The sequence below is a fragment of the Lynx rufus genome, unplaced genomic scaffold (assembly GCF_022079265.1).
Source record: "Lynx rufus isolate CCGP_SWC_20201006 ecotype Redwood Valley unplaced genomic scaffold, mLynRuf1.p SCAF_5, whole genome shotgun sequence".
Lineage (NCBI taxonomy): Eukaryota > Metazoa > Chordata > Mammalia > Carnivora > Felidae > Lynx > Lynx rufus.
The window spans coordinates 97,983,536-97,997,254 of record NW_025814867.1 but is presented as its reverse complement, the minus strand read 5'-3'; the positions used below and the strand labels follow the sequence as shown (position 1 = coordinate 97,997,254).

The 13,719-nt window shown below is 34.2% G+C and overlaps 1 protein-coding gene across 1 annotated transcript in view; it reads right to left on the bottom strand.

The window, feature by feature from the left end:
• Positions 1 to 13,719, bottom strand: part of ZBTB20 (zinc finger and BTB domain containing 20) — a 763,926-nt gene that overhangs the window by 298,531 nt on the left and 451,676 nt on the right. The gene's annotated exons all lie outside the window — the stretch shown is intronic.

Genomic DNA, 13,719 nt, shown 5'->3' with positions numbered 1-13,719 from the left:
GGTTCTGTCAGTTAACCCTGTAACCAATGGTCCTCACTTTTAAATATACTCTGGTTGCAAAGATGGGAGGACCCAAAGAGGAGTGAATGGCAAGAGACTTCAGAAAGCAACAGAATGCCACAACTACTTGGTATCCCTGGGCTGAAAAAGAGCTTTAGATATCTTCCCCCACCCCTTGGAGAGAAAAATCTCTCTCACACATTCCATCTATTAGAAGTTCATTTGTGTTTAACAAGCCCCTCTTTTAAAATGCAAATCTGCCTCGTGAACCTGTAAACCTCCTTCACACCTTATTGTTAATTACGTTGATGTTCTAGAATATGATCAACACTTAACTGATATTGGCAATCCAGGAATGAACAAATAGCTCAGAGTGGAAAAAGGGAATTTTCGGTGGAGAGGGACTGGAGGCAGTAGCGTAAGGATTTCATTTGTGAGCAACAGGGCGCACCAATTATTTTGTAGTTTTCATCTAGGAGAGTGGCAGTAGCTGGAGTACTATAAAAGGAGCATTTTTCTTTTCTTTTTTTAATTTTTTTTAATGTTTATTTATTTTTGAAAGAGACAGAGACACACATAGTGCGACTGGGGTGGGGGTGGGGCAGAGAGAGAGGGAGACACAGAATCCAAGCAGGTTCCAGGCCCTGAGCTGTCAGCACAGAGCCCAATATGGGGCTCAGACTCACAAAGGGTGAGATCAAAGGGGCGTCTGGGTGGCTCACTCAGTTAAGCATCCAACTTCGGCTCAGGTCATGATCTCACGGTTTGTGAGTTCGAGCCCTGGGTAGGGCTCTGTGCTGACAGCTCAGAGCCTGGAGCCTGCTTCGGATTCTGTGTCTCCCCCTCTCTCTGACCCTCCCCCATTTATGCTCTGTCTCTCTGTCTCATAAATAAATAAACATTAAAAAAATTCAAAAAAAGTAAAAAAAAAAAAAACAAAAAACAAAAAAAAAACAACAAAGGGTGAGATCATGACCTGAGCTGAAGTTGGACGCTTAACTGACTGAGCTACCCAGGTGCCCCCAAAGGAGCCTTTTTCTTGATTGCCATTGTCTGACTGAGATCAGAACAGGTCTGGAAATCTGCCAACTTAAGTTTAAATATTCAAACTTTAAACTTCAAACTAAGTATTTAGCCATAGCAACTTAATTGAGTTTAGTGTTTCCTGGAAACCTTTCTAGCTAATTCTCACTATCTCTAAAACTTGGCAACCTTGGATTCTAAGACTGTTCTGGTTCAACCTACCAGCTCTGAAGCTCAACTGATAAGTGAATTCTAAAAATAAGTGAATGTGGGCCAGTCCTTTTTCATTGTGTCACTAGTCATTCACTTCTTTGGAGATTATGGTATGTAATCTAGAACACTGTGAGCAACTTTAGAAAATGTAAGATATATTATTTCTATATCTGTTTTAGTAAGTGCTACTTGATCTGGTATCAAAGGTTGCAAAATTTGAATCAGACTTCAATTGACTTAAGTTACAAGTTTTAGCTAAACAAAAATTCAAGGAAAAATATTTTATGACATCTTATAATATCATCTGTCATCTCTCCATTTATATGAAAAATAAACATGCTAAAATCTTCACTATTAAGAAAAGGGGTCATCTTTCCCGCCCAAATCACTATTTTTAGTTTTCATGTGGTTGGATACATTTATAAACTATTACATAAAAACATATGGTTGGAACATGCTTATTCCTTCATGAGTTCCTCTTTTGAGGCTGCAGAACTTTCTTAGTTGTTCCATGTGCTTTTTTGTTGTGCTGATGACTTCTTGTTCTAAATAATTTTCTTCCTTTTCTATTGTTAATGGAATGAATTTCAATAAGGAAAAAAAGAAACCCTCTAATGAAAATCCCTTTCTTCATAGACATGGGCAGGGAAGTATTATAGGACACAGGGGGACAACAAATATGTTGCACATTGTTCAATTGATCCCTCTGTGGTTTATTCACCTGAATGCGTTTTGAAAAGCAGTCAAGCAACAGTGGGAAAGGGATTGTTTGTGTGGCTAATTTCAGTTACTTATAAAGTACTAGACAGGTTTGTCTTATTATTAAACATAAATACACACAGTTTTATGTTTCCTCAAATCAGTGAACCCCCATTTTAACGTATCTCTCCCATGAAGAGTGCAAAGTCCCAGAGGTATTAAAATTGCACCAAGCCTGAACTTGGAGTTTTGTTACATGATTCTCAGTTGACCTTTAAGTGTGACAGTCAACTATTGAATTGGTATAGTTGAATTACAGTTCTTTCAAATGGAAGAGTATTGTTGAACAATTGAGAATCCTTCCAACTATTTAATTTGATTTTGTACTTTATATTTTGTCTTTACCTTCCCTTATAACACTCTTCCTCCATTCCCTACATACTTTGACTCCCATACCTCTCAATTCTGCTTGACAGTGAGACTCAACAGTTTTGGCACATGCTGGGTTCTCTATAAATACTTGTTGAATGCAGGAAAAACCACCTGGATAAATATTGTGAAACAAGCAATAGGAAAACTTTTAATTAGGCAGATTAACAAATCTATAGTTTTGGGGGACATCCATGATAATAACAAAATGATTAAAAATTCCAAGGATATTTAGAAGGATGTAACCTAGAAGGTTAAAAATGAGAAGTTCTAGAATTGGAAAAGAAAAAAAATAATACAGCTCAATACAATTGAAAGCACATGCAGAAGAAAGCTAGTATATTGTTTATTAAAACATTAAATGGAAAGACTGAAATTAGAATGCTAGTTGGTATTATATCAAAGCAGAAAGTTCTTTCTTATTGTTCCAACTCTGGAGAGAACAAATTCTCCAATGCCACCAAGAACAGAATAGGGAGAAATGTTTGGAATTTAAGAGTTGCAGAAGATAAAAAAGCTAGATGTTCAAGGTAAGTCAGCTTGGTTTGTGTGGTAACCAGCTTCCAAGATGACCCCCCCCCCCCATGACCCCTGTCTCCTGGTATTCACTCCTTTGTATAGTCCTCCCTACACATTGTAGCAGGGTGGTCTGTGTGACCAATACAATGTGGTGAGAGTGACTCACCATGCTAGGTCAGAAAAGTCATTACTGCTTCTTCTTAGTCTTTTTGATCTTGGCTTCTGGAGAAGCCAACCCCTATATCATGAAGACACTCAAGCAGCCCTACAGAAAGGTTCATGTGGCAAGGAAGTAAGACCAACAGGCAACACTGACTAATGAGCCATGTAAGTGAGCCAACTTGGAAGTGGATCCTCCAGTGCCAGTCAAGCCTTCAGATGACTGCAACCCCTGCTGACATCTTGACCTCAACATCATGAAAGAATTGAAACCAGACCACTTCTCTAAGCTGTTCTTGAATTCTTGACCATGAGAGATCCCTGAAAGATAATACATGCCTATTGCTTGAAGTCTCTAGCTTTTGAGATTTTTTTTGTAGCAATAGATAACTAATACAGTGATTATGGCTTCCCCCCATCCCTACGCCCGAGGTGCACAGAATTGGATTAATCATAATCCTTGGTGCATGAGGCATACTCATTATTGGTCCATACTTGGCCTACTTTAATTCATATAGTTAGCTATTTTTTTAATAAGTTAATAAACACCAACCAACTAAGTCCATAAAGGAAGAGCTAGGAGTTTTATAATAACCTACATCTATCCATATAGTTTACCCCATCTTATCTTCTTGTCTCTCCCACCTAAGATAACCATTATCCTGATTCTCATGTTTATTATTTATCTGAGTTCCTTTTCATATAGTTTATCATGTCTATAGGTATGCTTAAATTTCTGTTTGTGTATATTCATGTATGCATATATATTATGTATCTAATATGTACATATTTTGGTTGCTTTTAACTTTATAAAATGTTATTATGCTGTATATAATGTTTTGAGATTTAATTATTTTCACTTAATACTGTTAAGGTTTATCCATGTTGTTGCATGTCACTGCAGCTCATTCATTTCATGTCTAATTATTGATGTTGCCAAGGTAGTAAGACAGAAAAATAAGACTAATAGACTTTACATCACAGAAATATGCAGTTGTAAGTGAGTAGGATAAAACATATCTAGGATAGAATTTCAATAAATTCACTAGCTCTAGACATTAAAAAAAGCAGAAAATTAATTTAGAAGTTAAAAAATTATTTCCTGGGGCACCTGGGTGGCTCAGTCGGTTAAGCGTCTGAGATCTCAGGTCATGATCTCATGGTTTGTGGGGTTCAAGCCCTGCATCAGGCTCTGAGTTGACAGTGCAGAGCCTGCTTAAAATTCTGTCTCTCCTTTGTTTTCTGCCCTCCCCCATCTCAAAATAAATAAATAAATAAGCTTTAAATATCTTAAACAATTCTTTCCTTATGGGTAATAGCATATTTTAGTAATGTATACATATTCATTTTAAATATAATAGTTTATTATACACACACACAAATGATGTACTCTACAGATGTTTGTTAAGCTCAAAGATCTATGAAAATACAGTAAGAGTTGCCTATATAAAAATAAAATGCTAATGTTTTGAAGGACTCATTGCAAGAGACCACATCGGTGAGTGAACACCAAAGATTATCTTTCTTTTGTTTAAGAATTCATTGGGGAACCTGGATGGCTTAGTCAGTGAAGTGTCTGACTTCAGCTCAGGTCATGATCTCACAGTGGTGAGTGAAAGGCCCACAAGGCGGGGTGCGGCTCAGATCCTGGAGCCTGCTTCGAATTCTGTGTCTCCCTCTCTCTGCCCCTCTCCCACTCTCACCCTGTCTCTCTCTCAAAAATAAATAAATAGTAAAGAAAGAATTCATATATTTTTATGTAAATAATATTTGTGTACAGAAATTTTCTTTACTACCAACTGTTCTTGCACACATACACAATTTCAAAGAATTCCTAAACATGATTACTTAATGTCTACCTCAAATCTTCATGCATACAATTTGAAGTATTACTGACAAATCGAATTAATTATATATCCAAATAGAAGGGTCTTTCAGTCTTACCTCTTAGCTTCTTTCCAATCAAAGTGCATATTCCACTGTCTTGACAGCACTATCCAGATACTAGCCTCATTTGTTAATTACAGACATGTTTCAACTATATTTGTGTCAGCCAACTATTTTCTGATATCTTTCTCACTGACATCAGTTTACAATGGATAGTATTGTTGAATGTAAAAGTTACTTTATTTTAAAATTATTAATATTCTTGCATCCCTCCCCTCCCCCAACCCCCACCCCCTACCTCCCACCAGTGCTTTATGAATGGATGTTGATTCATGGAGATTTAATATGTTTCCTTAAGCTAAATCGACTTCTAGTACAAGTAGATTTTTGTTATGGAGTAGCCAAATTAACTCTATCCATTAAATCAAGATCTATTTAGCCATTTGGCTTTACCAAAGAGACACAAACACTTTTCTCTGACTTGATACAATTACAAAGAATGTGTATGAAAACTATCTATAAAGCAAGAAATATTTCATTCTTGATTCTTCACTAAACAAATGGTGAAGATTTAAGGAACAGAAGGAAAAGAAATATTGATGGAATAGAGCCCTCAACTATGGCATAAAGTCCAAAGCATGCAGCAAGTAAAAAAAAAAAAGTAGAGGATTAGTAGAAGTACTGAAGGTGATGAGAAGTACTGATAGAGGAGAGTCACCTTTTTTTTTTCTTCTGTAGTCATTTCCCTAAGGCCTTTACTAAAAAAATTTAAAAAGAATACATTTTTCTTAAATTTCTCAGTTAAAAAAAAAAACCAAACCTCTACACAAGAAAGAAGGACTATTTGAAAAGCAGCTCAGTGGGAGGATGATAGGAGGTATGGGCCAAAAAGGAGGCTACCTGAGCCAGACCTTGCCATGATGCCCTCTCTCAGTAGCCTTGTGGTAGATGGAAGAAATTTGAAAAAATTTCATATGGGAATGAAAATAAGTGGAAGCCCTGGTTTAAAAAGAGTTAAAGAAGTATCTTTTTCTCCCTCGTACTAGAGTTTGTATTTGGTGAAGGAAGAGTCTACTTCCTTGTGATGAAAACGTCTTCCTAATGAACACTCCACTAGGAATGTTTGCAAATAGGCAAGACACAAGGCAATAGGCAATGGCAATGGGAAAGACAGACCAGGTTTAAGATTTGCTTCGGAGGTTGAACTGATAGAATGTGGTAAAGCTATAGTGTACACTAAGGCAAAAAATAGAATAATCTCTTTCTTCCAGTCTATTGTATAAGGGAGAGTTTGTTGACTTAATGCTGTAAATGTGAAAAAAAAAAGTTTCATTCATCCTCCTGTAATAATGCCAGTCTAATTTGCTATTAAATTTCCATTTAAATGCTCTATTTTATTTAGTTTTAAGGGATTAGATCCCCTTAAACTTACCCAGGAAGTTCCTATGGACGTCAGTTGCTGAGAGTATTCTTAGAGGAATCTCCAAAATATTGCAAGATAAATAACCTCAGTATAAGAGGAAGATTAAGTAGAGTGGAAGGCTTAAGGGTTACCTTTGGAAAGGAAAAGAAAGGATTTAGAATTCTGGGCTAGAGTTGCTAGTTAATCACTGATTGAAAAGAACTTAGTCAAGGTAGTTTTACACTACTTCCCAGGAAGGGAGGACTTCTACATTTTTCCTCATGGGAACAAAGCTAAGAGTTTTATCATGGAGAGAAATCCAGAGAGGAATGTTCATCATTCTCTCCCCTCCAAACACACACACACACACACACACACACCCTTCCTTTTCTTCTTCCTTTCAACTCCACAGCTCTTCCTTTGGTGACTTGAAGATAAAAGACCTAACAATAATAAGCCATAGATGGCGCCTGGGAAGTCTCAAAAGCCTAAAGGGAGGTTTAGCTTCTGGAAAAGGCTTTTGGCAATTTACTTAGGTTGAGTGAAAAAAGCAATGTGATAGGCAAAGCATGGGTTTAGGATCAGACAGCCAAGACTTTGAAGCTTAACTCTACTACTTATTATCAGTGTCACCTTGAGCAGGTTGGCCAACCTGTTTAAACTTCAGTTTAGTCACCTCTAAAATGATGATTACCTATGGAATCTGTGTTCCAAAGACCATGCAGGTACTCAGTAAGCACTCAGTACTTCTCTAGTGTCTCTCTAAACTGAATTTGGAGTAAGGAGCTAGTAAACAAGACATTTATGTGAAAGAAAGGAAAGATACTTAATCCTGAGAGCACTCACACTGTCTAACAATCATTTGTTGACATCTCTTCATTTGCTAATTGATAAAATGTTTAGAAGTGGAAGAAAAAAGATTAATCTCTAACTTCTATCATCTGAAAAAAACTAAAGGTCAGAACCAAGAAACAGAAGACAATACTAGATTAAGGTTAATCTTCCAGAGATTTTTCACAAACATATAGTATTCAGTGTTCTCACATTATAGAACATATTCTCTACTTATACTTTGATATAGTTGTCTATCAGAAGAATAAAAAGAAGTACTTTAAGTGTAAATTTTAATTAAATTTCGTGCTATGTTTCAATTGGTTGTTTTACCCGCACTATTGGATTTGCTATGACATTCCTTCCATTATTGTCCTAGCACCCCAGTTAATATGAAATTTACCAAGGAACCTATTAATTAACATAATTAATATTTGTTACTTATTATGTACCAGATATTGTACTAATCACACTATTATTAGTATTTTAATATCATTAAGAACTATAAACATATTATGTATAATAATAATAGGAACTACCTATTGAATGCTTATTGTATACTACATTTTGCTAAGGATTTTATATATATTTTCAGTTAATATTTTCAAAGATCTAATGAGCTAAGTAGCAGTAGATAAATGAAGAGACATGTTCATCTTTTCTTGTTATAGGAAAACTCACCATATCCAGTCTTTTAAGCACTGATAGAACAGAATGGTAATGTCTTAAATTTAGAAAGTGTCATTCATAAAAGTGTACTGTTGACTACTTTACTGACTCGTGCTACATGCAATAATAATCTTACATTACACAGGACTGAAAGGCTGCTCCCTAAAAGATAGCATTTGATAAGTTGTACACAAGAATCCATTAGAATAACAGCTTAATAGAGGAACAAAATTCCATTTGAAATATAGAAAGAAGTTAGAAAAACCAAACACTTTAGCTTAACTGCAATTTGTCCCAATCTATTTCAGAGTTCATAAATATAATAGGAAAAGATCATTGACACTGTCAGGGGATTATCATGAAGTTTCAACCCAAAGGCAACAAGCTCAAGCAATGCAGATGTAGAAAGCAGCGCCTCCTAAAATAAGAATAAAGCAAATATCATGACTTATTCCAGCTCCTACTCTTTTGACTAACTAGCAGGCTCAGAAATTAAATATGTAAAGATTTAAAAATACTACAACTTTAAGCAGTTGACCAATATGTTACTAAATAAAATAATCATTATTACATTTGAAGTGTCTCATAGTTCAAAAATTTAACTTATACTCATCTATCTCCTATATCCCCAAATAATAAGAAGAACTTAATTATCCCATAATTTAATCTGGCAGAGGAATCAAAGAAAATATGATATTCTTTCATTGCTACTTTACTTCAGGGTAAGGAAAACAATATAAATTTTATCGAAAACTTGGTGTGTGTGTGTGTGTGTGCATGTGTGCGTGTGTGCGTGCGTGTGTGTGTGTTCACTCAATGCTTTTGCAAGTAACCCTCTTGCTGACTGAATACAAAATGTTACCATTCAATCACATGAGTCTGCAGGAAGTTAGCAACATCCAAGTGGAATTTATAAAATAAAGAAGATAAATAGACTCCAGAATTTCCAGTTCTTGACAAGTGGATTATACAGAAAAAGACTATTAAAAGTGAAGGGTTAAAAAAGTGAAAGGGTTAGTAGAAAATCTTCTGAGTTCATTTAATAAGAGAATGTGCAATTCCATGAGATTCTTTTCTAAAGAAACCACTAACAATGCTGTAGATATACAAAATCTGTAAGAGTGCACAATGTACTCAAACCCCTGCTTTGTGACTCATGGGTATAGTTCATCAGGATGGACTTCCTCTTTTAGAGGGTCATATAGGTGAATAAGCTGACAAAGTCTACAGAGACAGAAATTCCAGATGTGTCACGGGGATAAAATGTATTTGATCTCAGGTTCTATATACACATAAAAAAACTAATTTTAATCCAAACCTTAATGAAGGTACTGTTGGTGGTCTTTTGCCTCTAGAATGTCCCTTTCTTTTCTGCCTCTAGAGAATAACTCAAATTTATTTAACTTTAAATTAACACTAGGTAAAACATAAATAAATAAAAGTAAATTTATACTAGGTAGATTTTATATTTCTCAAATCCTTTATAAAAAGATAAGCTAAATGAGATAACTTCTAACATCCAGTTGAAGATTTTCTTTTGAAAGTAGTAATACCAACAACAATATTAATATGACAATGATGAATAACTGAATACACACCATGTATCAGGCACTTAGCTGAGAGCTGTACATGCATTAATAAATTAATAAATCTCAATGCTTTTGAGAACCTACTCCAGACTAGGCACCATACAAAATGTGTCACACACACACATACAGAAGATAGAAGTAATTTTAATTATACAACACAGAAAATATAATGGATAAGACTATCATGGGAGATTTTTGGTAACACTGAATAGATCTTTTCATATTTCTCTGTTTGAATCTCTCCAAATATCCCTAACATCTGCTTTTAAAAAGAAAAAGAACTATAATAATTTTGAAAAAAATTATTCACAAAGAAAACTGCCACTCATATATAAGCACTGATGGTTAACTTCTTAAGATAGACAATATTCTCTACTATTCCTAAAAATCATTGACAAATAGCCATAAAAACCTAAATAATAACTGAAAATATTCTTCACAGATCAATAGGCCAGGAAAAATTATTGTAATATGCATTGGCCTCCACCTACATTTTTCAATGTCATGTACTTCTATCCATCAAAACTCTCTTCTGTGATATTTTTCATATTCCTAGATTAAGGAATAGCAACATTTATTTACAGAAATATTCTGAGAGTGTGCCTACAACTGCATATTTTTATGAAACCAAGAAAACAAGAAGAAAGCATGATAGCTACCTGGTGTCTTTTTAGTTTTTCTTCTTTTTCTTACTACCATTACTATTATTAAGCCTATTGCCTATTTCTAATAAGCTGCATCTTTCATTAGACCCAAAATACAGATCTCTTTATTTAGGACTTGGACATAAATATCAGTTGCTCAGTTGTTATTTTCATGATCATTTTAAGTTATTTCAACCATAACTGCTTTAATTCCCTGAATATCCTAAAGCTAAGTACGGATATACTCCCACCACATTCCTCTGGGCTAACATAGTAAAGCAGTTGTAGTAAAGTTTCATTAAAATATATGAGAGAAAATGGTGCATGATTAACACTTAAAAATTAAACAATAATAGAAGATAGTCATAGGACATAAGATACAGTCAGGTTTCAGAACTTCTGATGTGTCATTTTAAAACATCATTTATCATTTTGATAGAGCTGAGGTCAAGTTTCTAAAAATGCAACTTGTTAAAAGCAGGAATAAATGAATGAGGGATGAGTCAGCTCATTTGATGGAAAGGGTAAAAAAAAATAGTTCAAAAGCATACCACATGACTTGGTAAATATTCAGTGTATCAAAATGTAGTTGCCATCTGGCGTTGATAGACTGGACTAGAATATGTGTTAAAAAAAAAAAAACACAAGAAAGGAAATAACTCAGCCAGGTTAATGTGCTCTTGTCTACATTTCATAATTCAGGTACTAAGTGCTTTAATAAATATTCACTACAAAAGAAAGACTGCATTACAACTCAGAATTGGACAATGTTTGTTGAAGACATTCACAGATTTGTTGGGGGTGGTTGGAGAAGAATAAAATCAGATAAGACCTGATGAAACCTATATAAGCTGAAAACAAAAAAGTGTTTTAGGTAAAGTAGAATTCTCAATTATAACGATACCTCCTGGATACCAGCTTCACAGATAAACACAGGGAAGTGGTAAGCCTACATTCAGAAAAAAAAAAAAAAACAAACCCTGAAATCTTGTTTATTGTCAGCTTTGAATATTCAATTATTCTTTTCTTTGACTACGACTATTTTAAAGTATAGAGTAAACCAAGGAATAAACAAAGCTAATGGTTGGATTGGAGAAAGAAGGAAAAATTTGAAAACCCTGATATTCTTTGAAGTGTTTAAGCTAGAGTTTGCTATTAACTTTGCAATATGTAATCAAACAAAAAGTAAACGTGAAGGATTTTATTCCTCTTACTCAAGAAATGAATGAAGCACATTTACAAAACAATATCATTTGCAAAAGAAAAAAAAACAAAAACAAACATGTTCAATGAGCAGTGAAAACTTGCCTGTCCAAAGCCAAGTCTAGGGGGTTGTTATTAAGATACCTCTCTCCTTAACCCTGAATAGTCTCTGAGTTTCCACATCTTGACAATTTATGTTCTACCCACATCTCTTAAAATCATGGCAGTAGGCAGAAAATAAAAGTTTTCATATAGCTTTACAGGTCATTTAGAACAGAGTCCAGGGAAACTGTTAGCAAAATAGATGAAATACTTCAGGAGAGAGTTGATTACGGTCAAGCATTGATTTTTTTTTTAAATGAGGTAAAATTTATATGAAGCAAGATTCACAGATTTTAAAGTGCACAATACAGATTTTTGATAAAAAATATATGCCTGTGTAATCACCACCCTAACAGACATATAGAAAGTTCCTTTGTGCCCACTTCCTGTCACTTCCCATCTCTATAAACAATCAATATCCTGATTTTTATCACCACAGATTAGTTTTGCCTTCATATAAATAAAATCATACAATGTTGTAGTTTTTGGGGGTCCTGACTTCTTTTGCACAACACATTTCTGAAATTCATCCACATTGTTGTCTGTATTATAGTGTGTTTTGTTTTATTTTGCTTGGTTATTAGTATTCTATGAATACAGCACAATTTGTATATCCATTTTCTACATGTGGGTGTTTCCATTTTTAGACAATTATGAATAAACTTACTATAAACATTCTTGTGCAAGTCTTTTTGAGGGCACAGTTTTCATTTCTTTTTGTTAAATACCCAGGAATGCAATTGCCAAATCCTATGGTAGGTATATGCATTAAACTTTATAAGTTGTTGACCCAGTTTTCCAAATTGGAACATTCCCCACTAGCAGATGTAATAAGAATGCCAAGTATTCTACATCCTTGCCAACACTTTAATGTGTCAGCCTTTTTTATTTGAGTCATCCTAGTAAGCATGAACCATAATCTTGCTGTGGTTTTGATGTGACTTTTCCTGAAGATTAATGATACTGAGTACCTTTTTAAGAGTTTATTGGCCATTCTTAGATCTTCCATTGTGAAGTGCCAATTTAGGTCATTTGCCCATTTTTAAATTTTGTCTATCTGTTATTGATGTTTAGGCATTCCTTACATATTCTAGACATGAGTCTGTTGATATATTTTGCAAATATTTTCACCCAGTTTGTTGCTTGCTTTTCATTTTTTTAAGTGTTTTTTTTTTGATAACCAGAAATTTTTAATTTGGATAAGATCTGACATTATTTTCTTCTTTTATGTTTAGGGCTTTCTGTGTCCTCTAAACAATTTTTATCTACCCCAGTGTCATGAGATTTTTGTCCCCTATGTATCACTCTAAAAGGATTACAATCTTAGTTCTTGCAGGTTTAATACATATCAAATTAATTTTAGCGTGTAGTGTGAGACACAGGCCACAGTTTAATTTTTTCCCATATATTTATCCAGTTGTTCAAGCACCAATTTTTGAAAAGATTTTCCTTCTCCCAATTACATTATGTTGTCACCTTTGTTGATATCAATTGACTACATATTTAGAGTTGATACCTGGACTCTCTATTCTGTTACAATGACCTATTTGTGTGTGTGTGTTTTTTCCCCTGGGGGTAGGTAGGTTGATATATTCTGTCTTTATTATTACGTATTTATAGAAAGTCTTGAAATTACATAGTGTGAGTGCCTTAACTTTGTTCTTGGTTTTCTGGGTAATTTGCAATTCCACGTGAATTTTAAAATCAACTTGACAGTTTTTCCAAAAGTTAGAAAAAAAACCGTTGAGATATCTTGACCTCAGATTGTATGAACTCTATAGATCAACTTAGAGAGAAATGACACTTTAACAACCTGAGTGCTCAACCACGAACAGTGGTTGTTTTTCTAGGGCCTTTTTAGTTTTGAGAGTAGAAGCCTTATATTCCTTTGTGAAACTTATTCCTAAGTAATTTATATATTTTTGCTTTAAAAATCCATATTCAGATTATTTGCCACTACTACATAAAAACATAATTTTTGTATAATAATCCTGTGACCTTGCTAAATGCACTTATTAACTCCAGTAGTTGTTTTCTATATATTTTTAAGATTTCTAATGTGAAAAATCATGGTATATGTGAGTAAAGACAGTTTTATTTCCTTTCCTATCCTTATACCTTTATTTTTCTTGCTTTATTACTCTGGCTAGGGTCTTCAGTACAATGTGGAACAGAAATAATAAAAATTGATAACCTTGCCTTTTACCAGATCTTAAATGGAAAGCATTCATTCAGTCTTACATCATTAAGTATGATATTAATTGTAGGTTTTCACAGAAGCTCTTCATCAGATTGAGGAAGTTCCTATATTTTCTAGTTTTCTGACAGTTTTTATTATTAATGCCTATTA